Raw genomic sequence first — 24614 nt, forward strand, 5'->3', positions numbered from 1 at the left:
GGCCACGTACCCTGAACTCGAAAAGTTCTGAGGACATAGTTGACTGGCTAACACAGGACACCCAATCTGCTACAGCTTCCGCTCGGAACCTTGACGCACCATCGTCCTCCAGCTTAGCTTTGGGCACCTCTCAAGTTACCACTTGCCTGCCTGCCGCCACCACCAACACTAGCACCACAGCCGCTTCACTTGATCTGTCAGAGGAGTTATTTACACATCAGTTGGAAGAAATGAGTGATACGCAACCATTATTGCCAGAGGATTGTAGATAACAGGGATATGTCTCAGTCAGGCAGCATTACACACATGGATGTACGGTGTGATGATGATGATGTTGTACCCGCTGCTGCTTCCTTTGCTGAGTTGTCAGATACAAGTGAAGTGGTTGATGATGACGATGCGTCCGTGGATGTCATGTGGGTGCCCGCTAGAAGAGAAGAAGAACAGGGGGAAAGTTCAGATGGGGAGACAGAGAGGAGGAGGTGACGAGTTGGAAGCAGGGAGCTAGTGGCACAGTCAGACCGCATGCATCGGCACCCGGGGTTAGCAAGACAGCATGCCAATCAACGCATGCTGTTGTCACCACCAGAATGCCATCATTGCAGAGCTCAGCAGTGTGGCATTTTATTTTGTGTGTCTGCCTCTGACAACAGCAATGCCATTTGCAACCTGTGCCAAAAGAAACGTGGGAAGTCCGTGGGAGTCGTGGGAAGTCCAATAACCACCTAGGTACAACTGCTTTGCGAAGGCACATGATCGCACATCACAAACACCTATGGGATCAACACATGAGTACAAGCAGCACACAAACTCAAAGCCGCCATCCTCCTCCTGGTCCAGCATCTTCAGCCACGTCAACCACTGCTGTCCTCCTTGACCCCTCTCAACCATCCGCCACTCCGTCTCTCGCCTTGATAGGGGACGTAACATGGATTAAACTGATAGGAATAGTACTACTTAACACACCTTATAATAATGCAGAGAGAGTCAACGCAGAGAGAGGAGTCTGAAGAAGAGGAGTCAGAGGAGGAAGGTGGCTTTGAGGAGGTGGAAGACCAAACACAGCAGGTGTCCCAGGGGGCTTGTTGTCACCTTTCGGGGACCCTTGGTGTTGTACGTGGCTGGGTAAAGGAAGAGACCTTCAATGACATCAGTGAGGACAAGGAGCGGGACATGGCTAGCTTGGTATCCAACCTTGTGCAAATGGGGAGTTTGCGGTTGTGCAAATGGTCTGTTTGCGGTTGTTTGCGGTGCGTTAAACGGGGAGTTTGGTCTGTCACTGTGAAGCGGGCATAACCCTTACACTACCTGATCGATACAACATCATACCTGATGTTTTAAAGCACGTTATTCCAAACAATTTAGGAATGTTGGGTAATTTATGCCCTTTATGGATTAAAACCAGACTCTGCATCAACTATGTAATTTTCCATGGGAGTTTTGCCATGGATCCCCCTCCAGGTGTTAGTCCCCTTGAAACAACTTTTCCATCACTATTGTGGCCAGAAAGAGTCCCTGTGGGTTTTAAAATTCGCCTGCCTATTGAAGTCCATGGCGGTTCGCCCGGTTCGCCCGTTCGCAAACATTTGCGGAAATTCGCGTTCGCCATTTACGAACGGAAAATTTTATGTTCGCAACATCTCTAATGTTAATATGTACCAGGACAAGCCTTTAGGGATAATCAGGAAGTAATAGCTCTTTCAAGGAATCCTGTTTGTTGTCAAATATATAAATATATTGATCAGGTGGCATGGCCATTAATTCTTGCACAACCACAAGATGATAGCAGATATCATGACCAAGCCTGCAACAAACTCCCAGTTGGAATAGTCAGTACCCTTTACCAAGGGTTTGTCTTGTCTGAAAAGGATTATGATTTAATTTGCTAAATCTTTAATATAAACTTAAAAGAAAACAGAGCACCTAATGAAAAAGCTGTTGTTAATCACAGATAAGTGACAGCTCCATTTTAACTTTGCATACACATAAGACAATATGCAGAGTTTATCTAGATCCATCAGAAACTTCTTGATTTTGACTAAAATATGACAAGGCAATCATTTAATGTAGAATTGTCACCATAGTAAGCACTACCAAAAAAACAATTACTGGGTTGAGAAATAGAGCAGGAGTAAATATAGTGTAAAAAACATTAGCCTCCAGAGCACCTAAATGTGTAGGATAACATGATCTACGCATTATGATTTTAATACTTTCATGTAACGTTGGACATCTGCTGAAAATGCTTGATAGATTCATAGTGTTCCTCTAGTATGAATTAGATATCTTGGAGGCCCTACTAATTTGCACGGTGTGCTCTGACTTTGCCAGGACTGACAGTCATATAATGTAAATCATAAAATAAAAACTGTTCGGAATTAAAAGGGAAAAAAACAACTGTGCAATTGTTATCAAAACTTTAGTTATTTTATTCATAAATCTGACGTCTTGCAGTCCTGTTTTAATCATACAGGCCCTTTTTAGGTAAGAAATAGATCCCAAACCGATTGGTTTTTTGTTCTATAGATCAATGTATGTCTGTTATCCAGAATTAAAATGAACCCTGAAGAATAATGACAGGCAGCATGTGCTTTCATAACTTCACAACTTATGACTGTAAGTAAATTATTTCCATTTAAAATCAATTTATTCAGTTTGCTTCAAGTTACTTCAAACATGGACAAGAATCTCTGAAAATTGTTGCTATATGTTCAAATACTTTCTGCTGGTTTGTTTCTAAGAAAAAATGTAAACTGCAGATCACTGATTGTTGTGTATAAATATTCGATCAATGTCATGGCATTAGATTTTAATTTTAAGAACTGAAGTCATTACATTAAATAAAGAATTAAAAACAAATTAAACTATGGTAAAATTAATAAAAATGCAATAGACAGTAAATTTTAATTTTTTATTTAAGCAAGTTCTTTCTACTTTAATCAAATCACCATACAAAACAAATTATGGATATAGAACAGATTTTAATAAGACAAGAAGAATTAAGTGCTTTCCAATTTAAATAGATTCAATTTTAATGTAATACTATGGCTGAATTATTTCCCACTAAATAAATTGTGTTTTAATGTAATAATTTGCCATTAAAACCTGACTGTTATTATATGTTACTCTACAAAGTAAATATACGATTTACTATGTTATGTTACTATATATTGCCTACTAATATAAAAATCAGGAATATTTTGTTTATTATAGGCCAAGGACTATTTGATATTTTTGCGATGTGTCATATTGCGTATCTGAGAATTAAATATTGTTCTTTAAAGAACAAGAAGAGAATCTGTCACATTGGTCTATTCTTATAATGACATGGTGGAAAAAAAACAACCTTTTTCTTATAGGGGCCTTCTAAGCACCAACACACATTTAGTTTAAGTCATTCACTGCTGAGTGCTTTTTAATGGAAGAAATACTTGCATAGAATTTATTTGAAGCAAGGAATAAATCACTAACATATAAACAAAGCATTACACAACAGTGTGTGTGTGTATAGATTGCTGTATAGGCAAGTTTAACCTCTTATGGTCAGAGGTAATTGTAATTGATCAAAACAAAACATAAACAAAACCTAGAATGTGAGCTATAGTCTGTTCAACCACAATTCACCTGTTTCGCATTAAAGGGAAACAATAGTGCTAGGAAAACAAAGTTAAAAAAACCTTTTCTGTGACTTACCTGATTCCAGCACCGATGTCCCTCAGTGCTGGTTCAGGCCCGGCTCTGCTCCTCCTCCGCCAATACATGCAAGGGTTACTCCCACGTGGACCTTGTTGGGGACTCCAATACAAAGTTAATTACCAATCACAATAGGGTTACAAAGTATAACACTCCCACAGTAAGCACATAACCCATCATCTCTGCCTGGGAGATAATTTGGTCAGATACTGTAATAACTCAATTATCTCCAGGCAGAACAACAATTATTTCCCCAAAACTTCAAAAGCACCCAGAAATACATAACATCTCTAGAAATGTCATATCCCCTGATAGCCCTGATCTGGGTGACCAAAATATCCAAAAATCACCCAGAGCAGTTCAGGGGTTCAGGAGTTTCATGGAGGTCTTAGTTTGACTGACTGCACATGAGCCTCTTGCCCAGAAATCATTCCATGAGTTCAGGTTGTGCGGTCGGTCTATTTCGGAAAGCCTCAAAACCAAATAAATTCACGAACAGTACCCCCTGGCTCATAGTAGCATTTGTTCCCCTAGTTCGTGCCTTAGGGCAGTTTAGTCATTGACGGAGGACTGAGGACCGACACCAGGAGTGGGCACGGTGGCTTGCTCAGTATGCTGCCAGATGCGAGTCTATTCCTGGCTGCCTCACCAGAGAGCGCCCATCGCAGACACCAGTCTGCAGCTCCGCAGTGTGCAGAACTGCAGACCATGTGTCTTGTGAAAACTGGCTAATCAGAGCATTACCACGGATTACCACAGCAACGGTCTGACGGGTCTCGCGAGACACATAGCTGCAGACCAGATATCACCACCGGACTACCACGGAGCCCACTGCATTACCAGGGAGCCCACACTGGACCACTAGGAAATAAAAAAAGGTAGTTTGTCCCCCTCTCTCTCCATCACTCCTCTCTCCCCATCACCCCTCTCTCCCCATTACCCCCTCTCACCATCACCCCCCTCTCCCTCTCCCCATCACCCCCCTCTCCCTCTCCCCATCACCCCCTCTACCCATCACCCCCCTTTCACATCACACTCTCATCATCACCCCCTCTCCCTCACACCATCACCCCCTCTCCCTCACACCATCACTCCCCTCTCCCTCTCACCATCACCCCCTCTTCCTCTCACCATCACCTCCCTCACACCATCACCCCCTCCCCCCTCACACCATCACCCTCCTCTCCCTCTTTGCATCACCACCTTTCCCTCTCACCATCACCCCCTTCTCCCTCTCATCATCACCCCTCTCATCATCACCCCCTAACCTCACACCATCACCCCACTCTCTCCCTCCTCATCACCCTCCCTTTCTCCCTCCCTCCCCTTCCTTCACACCATCACCCTCCCTCTCTCCCTCCCTCACACCATCACCCTCCCACACACAGGATCACCCCCCCCCCACACACACACAGTCATGCCCCCCACACACTGTCACCCACAAAAATGTTGTGTCATCATACTCCCACACATTGTCAGCCTCCCAGACACACTGTTAGCATCCCATCACACTGTCACCTCACCACACATTGTCACCCCTCCCTACACTGTCAACCACTCCCCCTGGAGTGCAGTTCTTCGGAGAGCTACATGTATTATATATGTATAATATATTCATGACATGCTTTAATTAACTTATAATGTATTATACATACATATTAAAAAACCTTTTTTATTTCCAACTTTTAAAAACTTTTTTTCACCTTTGGAGACTGACTGACAACTCTGCAGGCAGATCTGCAGACAGCCATTCCCACCATGTGATCAGAATTCTGAACTGGCAACAGGTGGACTGCCTGCCTTGTCAGGCTGTCCCCCCCAGACCAGGAGCAACATGGATCGCCAGGTAAGTTTATTTACCTAGGAGGACTAATAATCGTTAGGGCGTACCATGCTACCCTGCACAATATGGGCTTAAAAGCCATTAAGTCGGCATGGTACGCCCTAACGATCGTTATTCCTCCTAGGTAAATAAACTTACCTGGTCCGGCGATCCATGTTGCTCCTGGTAATGGGTTAAAAAATGTAAATATATAAATTTGCACAATGTTTATTTTTCACTTATACGTTCATGCTTTATAAAAAATATTTGAGAAATGAAAATCTTTAGATAATATGCAGTGTCCTTTATTTAGCAATATTTCCTTAAAGGTAAGACATGTTAGTAGAGATGTCCCGAATAGTTCGCTGCCGAATAGTTCCTGGCGAACATAGCTTGTTCGCGTTCGCCACGGCGGGTGAACATATGCGATGTTCGGTCCGCCCCCTATTCGTCATCATTGAGTAAACTTTGACCCTGTACCTCACAGTCAGCAGCAGACACATTCCAGCCAATCAGCAGCAGACCCTCCCTCCCAGACCCTCCCACCTCCTGGACAGCATCCATTTTAGATTCATTCGGAAGCTGCATTCTTAGTGAGAGGAGGGACAGTGTAGCTGCTGCTGATTTAATAGGGAAATCAATAGCTAGGCTAGTGTATTCAGTGTCCACTACAGTCCTGAAGGACTCGTCTGATCTCTGCTGTAAGGACAGCACCCCAAAAAGCCCTTTTTAGGGCTAGAACATCAGTCTGCTTTTTTTTTCTGTGTGATCTAATTGCAGTTGCCTGCATGCCAGCGTGTGTGTCAGGCTCACAGCGTATACTGTGCCCACTTGCCCAGTGCCACCACTCATATCTGGTGTCACAATAGCTTGCATTTCAAAAAAAACAAAAAACTTTTTTGACTGTGAAATAATAGCAGTTAGTTTCCTTCACACGTGTGCGTTTCAGGGCCTGCCAGGGCACAGTGTCACACCAGTGCAACTCATATCTGGTGTAACAGTAGTGTACATTTAAAATAAACAACACTTTTTTGACTGTGAAATAATAGCAGTCAGTTTCCTTCCCACGTGTGTGTTTCAGGGCCTTCCAGGGCACAGTGTCAAACCAGTGCAACTCATATCTGGTCTAACATTTGTGTACATTAAAAAAAAAAAACAACACTTTTTTGACTGTGAAATAATAGCAGTCAGTTTCCTTCACACGTGTGCGTTTCAGGGCCTGCCAGGGCACAGTGTCACACCAGTGCAACTCATATCTGGTGTAACAGTAGTGTACATTTAAAAAAAAAAAAAAAAAAAATTGACTGTAATAGATTGAATAGCAGTTAGTTGTCTGCAAGCGTGTGTGTCAGGCCTACAGCGTCTACTCTGCCAACTTCTGCCAGTGCACAGTGCCACTCATATCTGTTGTCACAGTAGCTTGCAAGCATAGTACCACTAATCGAAAAAAAAAATGACGGGCAGAGGCAGAACACCCCGCAGGGGCCATCTTGGTCATGGTGCTGTGATTCTCTTTGGCCCTAGAATAATGCCCAGTGTTCAGAGGCCACGTACCCTGAACTCGAAAAGTTCTGAGGACATAGTTGACTGGCTAACACAGGACATCCAATCTTCTACAGCTTCCGCTCGGAACCTTGACGCACCATCCTCCTCCAGCTTAGCTTCGAGCACCTCTCAAGTTACCACTCGCCCGCTTGCTGCCACCACCAACACTAGCACCACAGCCGCTTCACTTGATCTGTCAGAGGAGTTATTTACACATCAGTTGGAAGAAATGAGTGATGCGCAACCATTATTGCCAGAGGATTGTAGATGACAGGGATATGTCTCAGTCAGGCAGCATTACACACATGGATGTACAGTGCGATGATGATGATGTTGTACCCGCTGCTGCTTCTTTTGCTGAGTTGTCAGATACAAGTGAAGCGGTTTTTGATGACGATGCGTCCGTGGATGTCACGTGGGTGCCCGCTAGAAGAGAAGAAGAACAGGGGAAATTTCAGATGGGGAGACAGAGAGGAGGAGGAGACGAGTTGGAAACAGGGGGAGGTCGTCGCAAGGAGCTAGTGGAACAGTCAGACAGCATGCATCGGCACCCGGGGTCAGCCCGACAGCACGCCAATCAACGCATGCTGTCGCCACCACCAGGATGCCGTCATTGCAGAGCTCAGCAGTGTGGAATTTTTTTTGTGTGTCTGCCTCTGACAACAGCGATGCCATTTGCAACCTGTGCCAAAAGAAACTGAGTCGTGGGAAGTCCAACACCCACCTAGGTACAACTGCTTTGCGAAGGCACATGATCGCACATCACAAACGCCTATGCGATCAACACATGAGTACAAGCAGCACACAAACTCAAAGCCGCCATCCTCCTCCTGGTCCAGCATCTTCAGCCACGTCAACCACTGCTGTCCTTCTTGCCCCCTCTCAACCATCTGCCTCTTGCCCCCTCTCAACACTCAGTCTCTTGCCCTGAGCAGTTCCTGCTCATCTGCCCACAGTCAGGTGTCTTTCAAGGACATGTTTGAGCGTAAGAAGCCAATGTCACAAAGTCACCCCCTTGCACGGCCTCTGACAGCTGGCTTGTCTGAACTCTTAACCCGCCAGCTTTTACCATACAAGCTGGTGGAGTCTGAGGCGTTCCAAAAATTTGTAGCTATTGGGACACTGCAGTGGAAGGTACCCGGCTGAAATTTATTTGCACAAAAGGCAATCCCCAACCTGTACTCGATTGTGCAAAAGGAAGTAATGGCATGTCTGGCACACAGTGTTAGGGCAAGGGTCCATCTGACCACTGATACCTGGTCTGCAAAGCATGGTCAGGGCAGGTATATCACCTACACTGCGCATTGGGTAAACCTGCTGACGGCTGCCAAGCATGGAATGCGTGGCTCTGCAGAGGAGTTGGTGACACCGCCACGACTTGCAGGCAGGCCTGCTGCCACCTCTTCTACTCCTCCTACTCCATCCTCTTCCATAACCTCCTAGGCTGAGTCCTCTTCTGCTGTTGCATCTTGCTCTACATCAACGGCACCCCCCCAGCTCCCCAGGTACTATTCCACATCCCGGATACGGCAGTGTCACGCCGTCTTGGGGTTGACTTGCCTGAAAGCAGAGAGTCACACCGGACCAGCACTCCTGTCTGCCCTGAATGCACAGGTGGATAAGTGGTTGACTCCGCACCAACTGGAGATCGGCAAAGTGGTGTGTGACAACGGAATAAATTTGTTGGCGGCAATGAATTTGGGCAAGTTGACACATGTGCCGTGCATGGCACATGTGTGTAATCTGATCGTACAACACTTTATGCATAAGTACCCAGGCTTACAGGACGTCCTGAAGCAGGCCAGGAAGGTGTGTGGCCATTTCAGGCGTTCCTACATGGCCATGGCCCACTTTTCAGATATCCAGCGGCGAAACAACATGCCAGTGAGGCGCTTGATTTGCGACAGCCGATACGTTGGAATTCAGCACTCCTAATGTCCAACAAGAAAAAGCCGTTAACGACTATTTGTATGACCGGGGTGCTAGGACAGCCTCTGCGGAGCTGGGAATTTTTTTGCCACGTTACTGGATGCTCATGCGCAATGCCTGTAGGCTCATGCGTCCTATTGAGGAGGTGACAAACCTAGTCAGTCGCACCGAAGGCACCATCAGTGACATCATACCATTTGTTTTCTTCCTGGAGCGTGCCCTGCGAAGAGTGCTGGATCAGGCTGTAGATGAGCATGAAGAGGAAGAGGAAGAGTTGTGGTCACCATCACCACCAGAAACAGCATCGCTTGCTGGACCTGCGGCAATGCTGGAAGAGGAATGTGAGGAAGAGGAGTCAGAGGAGGAATGTGGCTTTGAGGAGGAGGAGGAAGACCAACCACAACAGGCATCCCAGGGTGCTCGTTGTCACCTATCTGGTGCCCGTGGTGTTGTACGTGGCTGGGGGGAAGAACATACCTTCAGTGAGATCACTGAGGACGAGGAACGGGACATGAGTAGCTCAGCATCCAACCTTGTGCAAATGGGGTCTTTCATGCTGTCGTGCCTGTTGAGGAACCCTCGTATAAAAAGTCTGAAGGAGAATGACCTGTACTGGGTGTCCACGCTACTAGACCCCCGGTATAAGCAGAAAGTGCCTGAAATGTTACCTAATTACTGCAATTCGGAAAGGATGCAGAAGTTCCAAAATAAATTAAAAAGTATTCTTACACAGCATATAAGGGTGATGTCACAGCACAACGGAAATCTAACAGGGGAAGAGGTGAAAGTAATCCTCCTCCTCCCACGACCACGCCGGCAAGGACAGGATGCTTTACAGACGTGTTGTTGATGGAGAACATGCAGAGCTTTTTAAGTCCTACGCATCGCCACAGCCCTTCGGGGTCCACCGACTCGACCGACAGGTAGCAGACTACCTCGCCTTAACTGCAGATATCGACACTCTGAGGAGCGATTAACCCCTTGACTACTGGGTGTGCAGGCTTGACCTGTGGCCTGAGCTATCCCAATTTGCGATAGAACTTCTGACCTGCCCCGCTTCAGTGCAGCAGGAGGTATTGTCACTGAGAAGAGAAGTCACCTAGGTCAAAAAAGTCTAGATTACCTCACCTTTATTAAGATGAATGAGGGATGGGTCCCGAAACAGGGATTAAACTGATAAGAATAGTATTAATTAACACACCACTCCTATCTGGTGGCACATTAGATTGCACGCGCAGTGCCCCAAATTTGAAGTAGGAGGACCGACCAAGCATCTTTTTCCATCTCCCGGTTCCTAAAATCGATGCCATATACACGTCCCCTGATAGGGGACGTAACAGGGATTAAACTGATAAGAATAGTACAACTAAACACACCACTCCTATCTGGTGGCACATTAGATTGCACGCGCAGTGCCCCAAATTTGAAGTAGGAGGACCGACCAAGCATCTTTTTCCATCTCCCGGTTCCTAAAATCGATGCCATATACACGTCCCCTGATATGGGAAGTAACAGGGATTAAACTGATAGGAATAGTACTACTTAACAAACCTTATAATAATGCAGAGAGAGGCAACACAGAGAGAGGAGTCTGATGAAGAGGAGTCAGAGGATGAAGGTGGCTTTGAGGAGGTGGAAGACCAAACACAGCAGGCGTCCCAGGGGGCTTGTTGTCACCTTTCGGGGACCCTTGGTGTTGTACATGGCTGGGTGGAGGAAGAAACCTTCAATGACATCAGTGAGGCCACGGAATGGGACATGGCTAGCTTGGTATCCAACCTTGTGCACATGGGGAGTTTGCGGTTGTGCAAATGGACTGTTTGCAGTTGTTTGCAGTGCGTTAAACGGGGAGTTTGGTCTCTATGAAGCGGGCGTAACCCTTACACTACCTGATCGATACAACATCATACCTGATGTTTTAAAGCACGTTATTCCAAACAATTTAGGAATGTTAGGTGATTTATGCCCTTTATGGATTAAAACCAGACTCTGCATCAACTATGTAATTTTCCATGGGAGTTTTCACTGTGAGGATGGCAAGGCATTCGCCTTGTGCGGCACTTTCAGGGGGTGGCAATAAAAGCCGCCCCCCAAATGCCCTGGCAAATACCGCACCAGCCTCTTCTCTTGTGGGGCTCAGGAGCTGGCCGGGTGGCCACCTCTGGGCCCCCCCTTAGGCTGGCATGGGTTGATGTGGGAGGCGGGTGGCAGGGGAGAACTCTGAGCTCTTCACTGCTCAGCTGCCTCACGCGCACCGCAGTGATGCTGGAGACGGAATATGACATAACTCCGGCATCACTAAGAGGTGCGCGAGGGAGCTGAACAAGAGGATCACTGCTTCCTCTCCGCCTCCACTATGAGCCTGCCTACTTGCCTGCCTGCAAGCCTGCGTGCCTGCCATCCCAGGCAGCAGCAACCCCACTGGACCCCAGGGGAGAAGCAACCAAAATGTAAGCAAAAAAATTGTGAGTGTGTTAGTGTGTGTGTTTGTAAGTGTGTCTGTTAGTGAGAGTGTTAGTGTGTGTCTGTTAATTTGTGTCTGATAGTGAGAATGTGTGTGTGTCTGTTAGTGGGTGTGTCAGTAAGAGTGTGTGTGTTAGTGTGTGTGTCTGTTGGTGAGTGTGTTAGTGTGTGTGTGTCTGTTGGTGAATGTTAGTCTATCTGTTAGTGAGAGTGTGTGTGTCTGTCAAAGAGTGTGTGTCAGTGAGAGTGTGTATGTCTGTTAGTGAATGTGTATGTCTATCAGTGTGTATGTGTGTCTGTCACTGAGAGTGTGTATCTGTCAGTCAATGTGTAGGTCTGTTAGTGAATGTGTGTGTCTGACACTGAGTGTATATGTGTCTGTCAGTGAGTGTGTATGTGTTTTTGTCAGTGTGTGTCTGTCAGTGAGTGAGTGTGTGTGTGTGTTTGACACTGAGTGAGTTTGCGTCTGTCAGTAAATGTGTGAATGTGTCTTGTCAGTGAGTGTGTATGTGTATCTGTCCATTAATGCATGTGTCCGTTAATGTGTCTGTCAGTGAATGTGAGTGTGCATGTCTGTTTGTCAGTGAGTGTGTATGTTTCAGTGAAAGTGTGTGTTGGTTAAACAGTGTATGTGACAATGACTGTGTATCTGTTAGTGAGTGTACTGTATGTCAGTGTATGCATCAGTGAAGGCGTGTGTCTGTTAGGCAAAGAGTGTGTTGGTTTTTAACAGGAAGTGAAATTTATACAGTGTTCTAGATAATGTACTTACATAGTTACATAGTTACATAGTTACATAGCTGAAAGAGACTTGCGTCCATCGAGTTCAGCCTTCCTCACATTTGTTTTTTGCTGTAGGCAAAAAAAAAACTGTTTGAGGCACTTGCAACAAACTAGGAAAACCATTCCTTCTTGACCCCAGAATGGCAGTCAGATTAATACTTGGATCAAAGAGCAATTAAGCTTCATTGAAAAAAATATATCCTTGAATATTTTGTTTTTGCAAGTATGCATCTAGTTGCTGTCTGAACATCTGTATGGACTCTGATTAAAAAAAAAAAAACACTTCTTCAGGCAGAGAATTCCACATCCTTATTGTTCTTACAGTAAAAAAACCTTTTCTTTGCCATAGACAAAATCTTCTTTCTTCCAGTCTAAATGCATGACCTCGTGTCTTATGATAAAAGTACACTCACAAGGAGAGAGAGCCTCCAATCATCTTAGATAAGCTTTGAGCTGAATAATTCCTGCTCTCCTATACAATTAGAGATATTAATGATATAGTTGTCATATGAAATAAATGGAATAAAAAAAAGTTCTCTTTGCTTTCAATAGTGGTCAGGAAAATAAAAAACAGTGAAATCTACTTACATTTTTGGGAGCATCATATGCTCCATAAAATCAACCTGGGGGTATGATCACCACCAAGGATATATGTAGGTAGATTTGGAGGAAAGTGCCAGTGCTTGGAGAGGGTCCTCTGGAGATATAAGATAGATGCAGGATCAAGATAAAATATATTTAAAAAAAAAAAGATTTTTTGAATGGTAAAAACAATATTTATTGTGATATACCACACAAGATAAATAAAATCAGTTAAAAAGTTATTGTATGCAATCACAACATATTTCACCAATAGACTTTCACAAGTGATAATAAAATCCGGCTTTGAGATAAATTATAATTTCCAAGAAAGGTTACAGAAATATTAGGTCATATAACCTCCATCCACATATATATTGGATTTCCTAACTGATTGCATATCATAAAAAAAAATAGTTGTTATCCAGGCATCTATTTAAAACATTATGTATGTGATAATGCAGAATATAAGCTATATTTAGAATAAAATCAACTTTAAATAATCTTAAAATCATCAAAAACATAGAAAAGACATTGAGGCACCATGATCACGATCACATGGTCATGATTGACATGTAGTCTAAGGGAGCAGGACAAGTGCAGACCAATTAAATGTGTTTAGCACTACATGCGGTCATGTGATGTAAACAAAAGAAAGAAACAAAAAAAATATTCTGCCGATTCCAAGATCGGCTGCCACCAAGAATGTGGAATTACCAGCAAAGAGGGCAGGTTGGTAGCATGGAGTCAGGATGGAAGTTAAGATATAGTCACCCTGAAACTCCACATAGAAAACTTAAAATAACATCAGGGACTACATTCCTCTTCAGCACTAACAGTCTTGTTAAAAAAACGCAAGTACTGAAGCATAACTTACTTGTTAGGTAGACTAGAAGAAAAACATGTATTATGTAAAGAAAATGTTGAGTTTTGTGCTGTGCAGTTTGTTTGTTTTTTTTATTAAGAGGAACGTTGTTGTTAAACGTTTTTTTTCTTAATTACACACACACAAAAAAGTTTTTTTCTCTTTACAAACAGTTAAAAAAAAAATAACTGCCAAGCTCAAAGTCTAGTGTTAATGGCATTGGCTAGGCACAGTAGCAAGCTAACCACCACTCTCACACTAGAATGAATTAACCAGAAAGGGATAATTTACAAAAAGGAGTTAAACTTTTTAAATGTTTTACATCCCAAAAAATCTCTGCTTTTTATTATTTACCCAAAATACATAAGAATATGGATAAACCACATGGATGCTCGATAATTTCAGGAATTGGATCTATCTCAAGTAAATTGTCACAGTATGTTGATAGGCCATTGTTCAAGCATGCCCTAGCTACCTTAAAGATATACTGAATGCTTTACACATTTTTTTTAGGAAATTAATTGAGAGGATGATTTGACGTTAATTACCTTTACACAATAACTGCACATGATAAAGTAGATAAAGCAACTAGACATTTTCTTGAGACTTCGGAAAAATCTCCACAACCCAATATTTATTTAATTTTGGAAGGAATAAATTGCATTGTAATTAACAACAATTTTTATTTATGGGAAATTTTGTATTTACAAATCTGTGGGACAACAATGGGCACTAAGTTTGCTCCCAGCTATGCCAACCTGTTAATGTTACTGTGGGAGCAAGACTTTATCTACAGTGAGCATATGTAGGATGCGACACCTAGTGACCCACCATCTTTACAGAGACTATTTTTTTTTGAGAGGTGATGAGCACTCTCTCATATTATTTTTATATAATCTTGATATCAATGATTGTGTATAAAACTTACTAATAATTACAGCAAGACTTTGGTTAATTTTCTTGACTTAAACATTTACATAGAGGATTATAAGATAAAAACAAGCACATTCTTCAAAAACGTTGTTTTAAATAGCTACATCAAAGAGAGTAGTTGCCACTACTCTCCATGGCAACGTAATTCCCCAAGGCCCCACTATAACATATCAAACAGAACTGTTCGGATACAATTAAATTCCAGAAATAGGCAACAGAAATTATAAAGGATTTTTTGTCACACCCTGTTCTGTTCTGCGGAGATGTCTGGTCTTGGCTTCTGGTATCCAGCACTCTTTTTACAATTCTTGTTTGTTTTTTTGTTTTTTTGTTTTTCTGTTCTATGTCTGGTTTTCTTTATGTTGGGTTTTCAGGGTTCAATCCTTTATTCTGATCCTGGAGTTCCCATTTTCCTAGATTCCTTTAAAAGTTTAGTTTTTTTGCCACACCCATTCCTTTGCCATTAAATCTTTTTTTGTTTCAGTCTGGTCCAGCAAGCAGTGGTCTTATTACCTCTGCTCCTTTATTTGCAGGTAAGTACTGTGTGTGTTTTATTGTTTATTTAGTCATGCATATCTAGGCAGTTAGGACCCACTGTACTTGGAGTACTTTAGTGCAGTGGTGGGCTGCATACATCTTGGCCATTTATGTATGTCTAAATGTCCAATGTTTTACATACATAGTACTTAGTTATGTCTCCTCTTGTTTTGCCTTACATCTCTTGTCTTGTTTTATTTTGTCTTCCCAGTTCATGTACAGATCTGCCCTGCCCTGTTCATGTTCCCTCATGTTCTGGATTCTGCTTTATGTCCTGCTCTGGTTCTGGGATCTTCTAGTCTTGTCTTGTTTTCTTGTTAGGTGCCTGTTCTAGTCTTGCCTTGTTTCTGTACAGGATACATATCTGCTGCAGAGCCTCCCTATCAGTGGCGTACATACCAGGGTCGCAGGGGTCGCGGCTGCGACCGGGCCCGGCCCACCAGGGGGCCCGGCCGCCCCTGCGACCCGGTATGTAGCCACTGGGCCAGCCTCTTCTCCTGGGGGGCCCTAGAGCCGGCCACCTCCGGGCCCCCCCGAGGCTGGCCCTGCTGCCACCCGGCTGGCCGGTCCTGCGGGCGCGCGAGGGAGCACTCTCCCCTGAGTGCTTCCTCTTCAGCTCCCTCGCGCACCGCGTAGGGATGCCGGCGCCGGAAGATGACGTCATCTTCCGGCGCCGGTATCAGTACGCGGCGCGCGAGGGAGCTGAAGAGGAAGCACTCAGGGGAGAGTGCTCCCTCGCGCGCCCGCCAGCCTGACTGCCCGCCGGGTGACCGGACCCCCAGGAGCCCAGCAGCACCACTGGACCCCAGGGAATCCCCTCAGCACTCCAAAAGGTAAGGAGGCTGGGGGGATTAAATACAAAAAAACGTTAGTGTGTGTTAGTGTGTGTTAGTGTGTGAGTGTTAGTGTGTGTAAGTGTTAGTGTGAGTGTGTGTTAGTGTGAGTGTGAGTGTGAGTGTTAGTGTTAGTGTGTGTGTGTGTGTGTGTGTGTGTGAGTGTTAGTGCGTGTTAGTGTTAGTGTTTGTGTCTGCTAGTGAGTGTCAGTGAGTGTGTTACTGTGTGTGTCTGTTACTGTGTGTGTTTGTGTGTGTGTTAGAGTGTGTGTGTCTGCTAGTGCCAGTGAGTGAGTGTGTGTCTGCTAGTGAGTGTCAGTGATTGTGTTACTGTGTGTGTCTGTTACTGAGTGTGTTTGTGTGTGTGTTAGTGAGTCTGTTTGATGTCTGTTAGTGAGTGTGTGTTTGTCAGTGAGAGTGTATGTTTTGTAAGTGAGTGTGTATGTATGTCTGTCGCTGAGTGTGTCTCTGTCAGTAAATGTGTGTGTCTGTTAGCTAGTGTGTATGCGTCTGTTCGTGAGAGTGTGTGTGTGTCTTCAGCACTTACCTTTCTCCAGCGCCGGACTCCCTTGGCGCAGGGGAACCCTCCGCCTCTCAGCTCCGAATGCGCATGCGCGGCAAGAGCCGCGCACGCATTCAAACCGCCCATAGGAAAGCATTACTCAATGCTTTTCTATGGACGTTCAGTGTCTTAGAATCGCGGAAGCGCCTCTAGCGGCTGTCAGTGAGACAGCCACTAGAGGCTGGATTAACCCTCAGTGAAACATAGCAGTTTCTCTGAAACTGCTATGTTTTCAGCTGCAGGGTTAAAACCAGAGGGACCTGACACCCAGACCACTTCATTGAGCTGATGTGATCTGGGTGTCTGTAGTGGTCCTTTAAGTGTGTGCATCTGTATGCACTGGCGTACATACCGCGGTCGCAGGGTTCGCAGCCCTGCAACCCCTGCGACCAGGTGCCCGCCGCAATGTGTTGCGGCCCCGGTCCGCCAGAGTAAGCGCGGGGGGTTGGGGGGGGCCCACGGATCAATTTTCGCACCGGGGCCCCATGGGTCATGTGTACGCCACTGCTCCCTATCCATATCTTGAGCGGTCTGCATATTTTCATCTGCTCCTGGATCCACAGAAGCTGCATCAGGGTCCTGGTATGTGGCCGCACAAACGCTGGTGCTCAACACCAGGGGGCGAGTGGTTATCCTGCACCAGACCCTGATAGTCCTTTTCACGCTGAGACTCTCATCATCATCACCAGGCACTCAGGGGTCCCGGTCTCCGTACCTCCACCCATGAAATTTTTGTGGAAAAGGCTATAAATAAGAGTCATTAAATAAGCCTATGAAAAAGTTAGTTCAGGAGATAAAAACGCACTAATCAAATAAAAAGATATCCTGGGAAAAAACTAATGAAATAGGTTTTATCATTGTCAAAGCCTTCTCTTGAAAAAATAGTGGCCGATTTAAAAAAAAATGTCTAGATATTAAATAAGATTCTTCCAGAAAAAAAACCAGATTATTTATAGGTGCCTAATTTAAAAAGACATTTAACACAAAATTACACTAAATAAAAAATAACCAACACCATACTTTCTTAAAGAATCAAAAGGAGTCCATGGCTGGGGAGTTTCCATTGCATGTAAAAATACTTAAAGCAAAAAAAGATAAATAGCTTCTCACACCCCTGTAATAAGATGGATATTTTTTATATCAAAGACTAAATTATGTGCCCTAGTAAGAAAGTTATTTATTTAATCACATGTCCTTGTGGACTTGCACATGTGGGGCACCCTACTCATGCACTCCAGACAGGGCTGGCCTTAGGCTTTTGGGCGCCCTGTGCGAAAAATCTTCAGAGCGCACCCCTTCCCGCCCCCCCCTCCCCCACTCCTTGCCCCCCTCCTTCCCCCTTACCACACACCCTGTCACACACACACAGGCAGACAGCTATACACACACACACAAACACACGCAGGCAGTCAAACACAGACAGCCACACACAAACATACACACACAGACATAGAATGTGACAGCAGATAAGAACCATTTGGCCCATCTAGTCTGCCCAGACAGTCACACATAGATAGTCACACACAAACACACACAGGCAGACAGCCACACACACACACACAAACACACACAGGCAGACAGCCACACACACAGGCAGGCAGTCACACACACAGGCAGGCAGTCACACACAAGCACACAGGCAGACAGCCAAACACACAGAGGCAGACAGCACCACACACACACACACACACACACACAGTCACACACACACACACACACACAGACAGTCAAACACACAAACAGTGACACACACACTGGCAGACAGCCACACACACACACACACACACACAGGCAGACAGCCACACACAGACAGACACACAGACAGACAGTCACACACACACACACACACACACACAGGCAGACGGTCTCACACACACACAAACACACAGACAGTGAAGCACACAGACACAAACACACAGGCAGACAAACACACAGACACACACACACACACACACAGGCAGACAAACACACAGACACACACACACACACACACACACACACAAGCAGACAATCATACATAGTTACCTCTGTTCCTTGTGGAGGCAGACAGGCAGTGCAGCTCCTGGATTCTGGTTGTTGGGGGAAGCAGGGACTCCTTCCTGCTTCCCCTGCAGCAGTTACCCGACACTTTTAGCTCTGCCCACGCCGCGCGGTAAGCCTCCCCATCCCGCCTCAAATTATTATTATTATTATTTTTTCGGCCGGCCATTTGTGAGCTGTGTCGACCACACGGCGCCCCCTGCTCCATGGCGCCCTGTGGTGCCGCACAGCTCGCACACCCCTAAGTCCGGCCCTGACTCCAGATACTTATACAGGAACACCATTGTAAATATTAAGAATGGATATATGAAGCATTCTCACTCCTTGTACTTTAAAAATGTACACAATAGTGATCACAGTAAGCTTGATTTTATTAGAATTCAGAAAGTATACATTAACAGGAGAGGTGATTATATAATTAAAAATATGGGACAAGCAGATATGCATTGGATTTTTTACTTAAATGCATTACAACCTTTTAGGCTAAATAGTGATTTTGAACTGTCACTTTTTATAAAATTCTTATTTTTTTATACCTATTTTGTGTCCAATCAATTCATGCCCTTTTATATACCTATTTATGTGTGTTTGAATGTTAAAAAGGTAATAAGTGCATGGTTAGTATTAAATAATGTTTAACAGTATTTTATAAGCATATTTTTAACATATATGACATTTTTTGAGTCTTAAAAAATTGGGTGTTGCAAGTAAAACCATTGTACACTATTCCATTGTTGAACAATCTACCTAGAAATTATTACTACACTAGAACTTATGTTAATATTTATTTCCCCATTTCTCCTTATAGCTTGTGTCCAGTTGGAACAGGTTGCTGTTTTGTCCAACTGATAATACAGTAGCACATAAAAGGATCATAAATTGCTATACACAAATTCTTTAGCAACACATATTTTTCATGTGATCACTAATCTCTTATAAAATGTAAATGGAAAGTCCAGGGTATTTCCAAAATACAGGTTAGAGGATAATGTATAACGTAAAAGTAATTAATAGTAAAGTGCATTGCTAAATGTAGTATGTATAATATTTATGTTTTACGAAAATTAAGAGGTTCTAATGAGATCCACTCAGGAAATTTATCTATAGCTAAATGTTATCAACATGCAAGTATGAATCAATGGTAAGGAAATGTGTTACAGAGTTTATTTTATTAGCTTGGAATTTTAGATAAGTATAAGAAAATTCATAAAATAATTGCCAGAGAATTAGGTTCATCACTAGAATTCCTGGTAGTTGTCCTCGACTGCAAAAAATAAAGATACACAACCTGTAGACACAAGCCATGCTCTAAGGATTATATAGATTAGAAGAATAAAAGAGGGACATAAAGGAGACAAATCATTACATCACATAGTGATTTTTAACAGGAATGTATGTAGAAAATCAAATAGCTTTACATAAAAGTAAACCCAATGTTAAAGCAATAAGTATTAGTTTATATATTACAAATGAGGATCTACTGATTGCTTAGTGAGAGTTAGAAAAACACAGGTTTTTTTTTTTTTTTTTTTGCAAAGTCCTCCTTGCAGTAAGTTACAGTTAGTTAAAGGGTCACTCCAGACCCCTAAACAACCTTAGTTTGCTGAAAAGCATTGTGTGAAGAATGCACCCTATTCTTTTTCATTTTGCAAAAAGAGCAAATTTCAATAGAAATTAACACTTTTATAAATTAACCTGGTTACTCCCCCTTGGCTTTCAAACGGACAACAGGTAATTTTACTTCCTGGTTTTGTTAGCTCAATGCAGCTGACCTCAAGCGGCAGCAAATGCCCAGAGCACCTGATTACAAAGACTTCTTATTGAGCTGCATTGGGAATTCTGTGTTTGAACAGCCACAAAAAGTATGAGCGGGGTTAGGAAGGGAGAGCTTGCAAAGGCAGCAGACAAGAGATCTGCAGGTTTAGCAAGCTGTTTATAGCTATACCCACAATGAAAAAATACATAATTAAATGCATGCATGCTTTCATTTAACAGTGAGTTTTATTTATTTTGCAATTGGGCAGTTGAGTGTCCCTTTAAGTTCTTGTATCAAGAAGGGTTTTCACAAGCGAGTGTTACCAGTAGACGTATGCATTAGTTTTCAGACGAATAAAAATTTTAATAAGAATCACAAATGAATTAACTGTATTTATAAGGAAATAAAGAAAAAAACAAGTTGCTTGCTGTACAAAAATTATTCTATTCAATTTGTTTATTTATCTTTGAAATAGCTAATAACAGCTTCTTCCTTATAACTAGATTCTTAACAAATAGAAGCAGTAGAGAGTAGAGTTCACCATTGCTCATTTTCCCCAATCTCCTGGTCTATAGGATTGGGGAAAATGGGGGACATGGTGCAGGGTTCTCCTCTGTGCCCCTCACCCAATTCCATGCGTGAGGGGTTACATTTTACAGGAGTAGTAGGAGTAGTCTCTGCCATATGTGGTTTGACATGGAATGATGTTAACTCAATGGAACGTTAAAGGGACACTATAGTCATCAGAACAACTACAGCTTAATGTAGTTGTTCTGATGAGTATAATAGCTCCCTTCAGAGAAAAGGCAGTGTTTACATTGCCCCTGGGGACACCTCTAAGTGGCCACTCCTCAGATGGCCACTGGAGGGGCTTTCTGGCTCAGGACTACACAGTAAGCAGCCCTGCCATTCAGCGTCCCCACGCTCTGCATGGAGACGCTGAATTTTTCTCATAGAAAGGACAATCTACCTAATTTGGTACCCTTAAATATGGCAAGCAAAGCAATTTAGAGAGTTGTATACTAAACAGATGCAAGGCGCAGCTGTGGCATGGATCATAATTTAATTAATCTGAATGAAATTCTGAAATTAAAATAATGACACAATTATGTACAAAAACTAATGAACAAACTGACGAAATTTGAGTTCAGATGAATGTGTTCAGACAAAACAAAATGTTGGTAGCACCCAAGTCTAGTTATTAGTTGTGTAATGGGTTGTATATTAGAAACAATTAAGTATTTTATCAAATAGAATACACTGATTGTAGGAGTAAGCTTTTTTTTTATTTTTAAAAATGTTTTATTGTACTAAGGTCAGTATAAAATCAGTTTGTTATTACAATTTTTTCAAATAGTTCTTTATCTACTTGTAATTTGTATTGGGTACCAATGTTAAAGCTAAATAGTTACAATCTTTCTAATATATGCTGTTTCTGCTTAGCATTCTATGTTATCCATTCTGACTACCCTGTGACTTAGGAAGAAAGGGTTAATTTGTAGCATGACCATTATCTTCTATTTAGGGAGTGTGTGAAGAGGTATATATACTTCATTACCAATGATCACCAGTATTCCCTGAGGAAGTCCTATGAAACATGTAGGAATTGGCGATAACTGCTGTTTATAGCATTAACAGTTTCTACCTATGTGAGGCTAGTGGCTTCCCAACCTCAATACCAACAATTAATGCCAGAGTTTTGAAAAGCTGAACCAGTGTAAACCGTGTAGGGACACGAAAAGCTAAATGAGGAATTGCTGTGGCGATTGCAAACCTACACTGTTTTGTACTATGATGTGCTAAATTACAGAAACAATAAAATAGTGCACAGTGATGGGTCTCTGGAAACAATAGATGCTCTAAAAACACCTCAGTGGGATCCCCCAACACCACTCTTAACAGATAATAGATTATACATACAATAGGTGGAGCATCTGTGGGTAAATGGTCTGAAGAAACAAAAACACAAGCAAAATAGGCAGAATATTATATGTATAATCTATGATGTGCTAAAGTTTTTTGGCAATGGGTTATTGGTTAAATATAAAATTGGTTTGTTCAAATTTCGGTTGGAACTAAAATATGCAAATTAAATCTGGATGAACAATACCAAAGTAGGAACAAAATTAGTTTCATCCAAATTGATTTATTATACATATTTTTCTGTGGACTTGTCCTTATATTTTCAGCACAGTTAACTCAGCCTTTGCATTGTCTGATTTTGATAAAATGATTACCTTTAAAGTGAATAATGGTAACATCTGTTTATCAACTGTTGATTCAGTTGTGTTCGGTAGAGCGCAAGAGCACTTTAAATCTAGGAAAATGCTTAGCAGTGATGATGAGATCATTACTAGTGAACAGTGAACTGTCTAAGCACTAAAGTATCCTAAAATAATCAGTCTTCAAGATTGATACATAGAAAATTCAACATATGGCCAGGCACATTTTGAAAAAAGTCACAAAATATTTTCATCAATATTTGTTGCCATTGATGTTATATTGATTAGAAATATTGTTATAATTAGGGACATTATGCATATAAGTGTAAGGATCAGCTGTTCCAACAAGCCTGCACAATAACTTGCTTATTTTTCTAAAAAGCCTAGATACACTGATAACATGTTTAAAAGTAGTACTTTGAGCTTTGTTTGCTTAAAGTGAACATATTGTGAAAAAATTAGCTTACCCAAAATTGCTCCCATATACATTGACTATGTTAAATATCACAAAGATGCATGGTGTATTCCATGTAAAATATAAAGATTCACTCTCTTTTCAAGCGCCATTTCAGTGCCACCATTTTCATGCCTGATGAGTGTTACTCTTCGTGTAACACCCTCCTCCAGACCGTCCTAAACTTTGTCTCTGTACTCCTTTGATTTGCCCTGCTTTGATGCATCCTCAAGCAGGGGAAATCTCATCAGTGATGTTGGCACACAACTTTGTTGTTGTTACCGGTGTCGGAACTGAGTGATGTTACGTCACTCTGTACCTATACTCCCTAGGGACTTTCCATAGCAACCTCAGCACGTGCGCTATGGTTGCTATGGGAGGAGACCAGAGGGATGCCCTATGTAAGGCATTAACTGACCCCTGTAAGAAAACAAACATTTTTAAATAGGTCTTCTCCTAATCTGTACATTTGCTATAGCAAAACTGCTTAAACAATGTAATATTTTTTTTTTGACAATCTTTATTTTGTAATTTTGTCTTTTGAACAAGAGAATACAAGTAACTATCAGATACACGGAAGTATTTCAAAGTCGACATTTGTATCCGCATAAGGAACAGTAACAATAGAAATAACCCATCATACTGGTAGACATTCCGGAAGTACAAGCATAGGTTCAAACACGCAAAAGCATTATCAGGCCTGACACCGACACTGGGGTATTCTCAGCTGATACATGCTTTTTAGGATTATCCAGCCCCAGTGTACCTTCTTTTCTTACCATTACCTACAAATACCTATATGGCTTAGGGGTACATTTGAGTTGAGATATTGTGACATCCTATAGGAAGCGACATGAAGTATCAGTAACTTGTACAGTGTATATGTGTAACAGTTACTGTGAATTGCTGTGCATCAGAGCTTGTGCTACACCTCTCCAGGGTTAATGGGCGTACATTATAGAGAATACTGGGGTCAGTTTTGGCAGACCTGGAACTGCTTAGCCGTAGTCGCGTTACCTTGTATTAGTTTTTTTTCCCCCTTTTTTTTTTTTAAAACATAATTTTATTGTTTTTGAATGGATCATTACAAAAAGGGCAATGGCATTTAAGATGGGTAGCGTTTTACAGCCTAAGACATTACACTACAGTGTAATTGCGGGGAGGTACTTTATGTTTCGTAAATATTGGCATTGCAACGAATTTGTTTGGCTTGTCGTGTTTGTTCCCCCTGGAGGTAGGTGCCCCATATTGTACCTATGTGGCGTGTTTAGCGTCTTGTGGTCTTACATCCGTAATGTCAGGGCTATCTGTGGGTTATCTTCCCGGTTCTGTCTGGTGTGTATAGGTGAGGTTATACTTCTAGTCTGTTGATTTCGCACTGGGGTCAAGGTTTTTTATGCCTGTAGGGGGATGCGTGTGTGGTATAGTAGCTTCATCAGAGCCCGTGATTTCCTTGATCTTTGTGTTAATCATCTGCCAGAATGGTGGTATATGGGAGCAGGCTGGTCCATACCGCTGCACCACATCTCCAGCAGTCACCTGTGGTGGTGTTGTGTACATGTCTGAGAATGTCTGGGGCCCTGTACCAGTGTGTCAGC

This window comes from Pelobates fuscus, chromosome 3 (genome assembly GCF_036172605.1).
Source record: "Pelobates fuscus isolate aPelFus1 chromosome 3, aPelFus1.pri, whole genome shotgun sequence".
Lineage (NCBI taxonomy): Eukaryota > Metazoa > Chordata > Amphibia > Anura > Pelobatidae > Pelobates > Pelobates fuscus.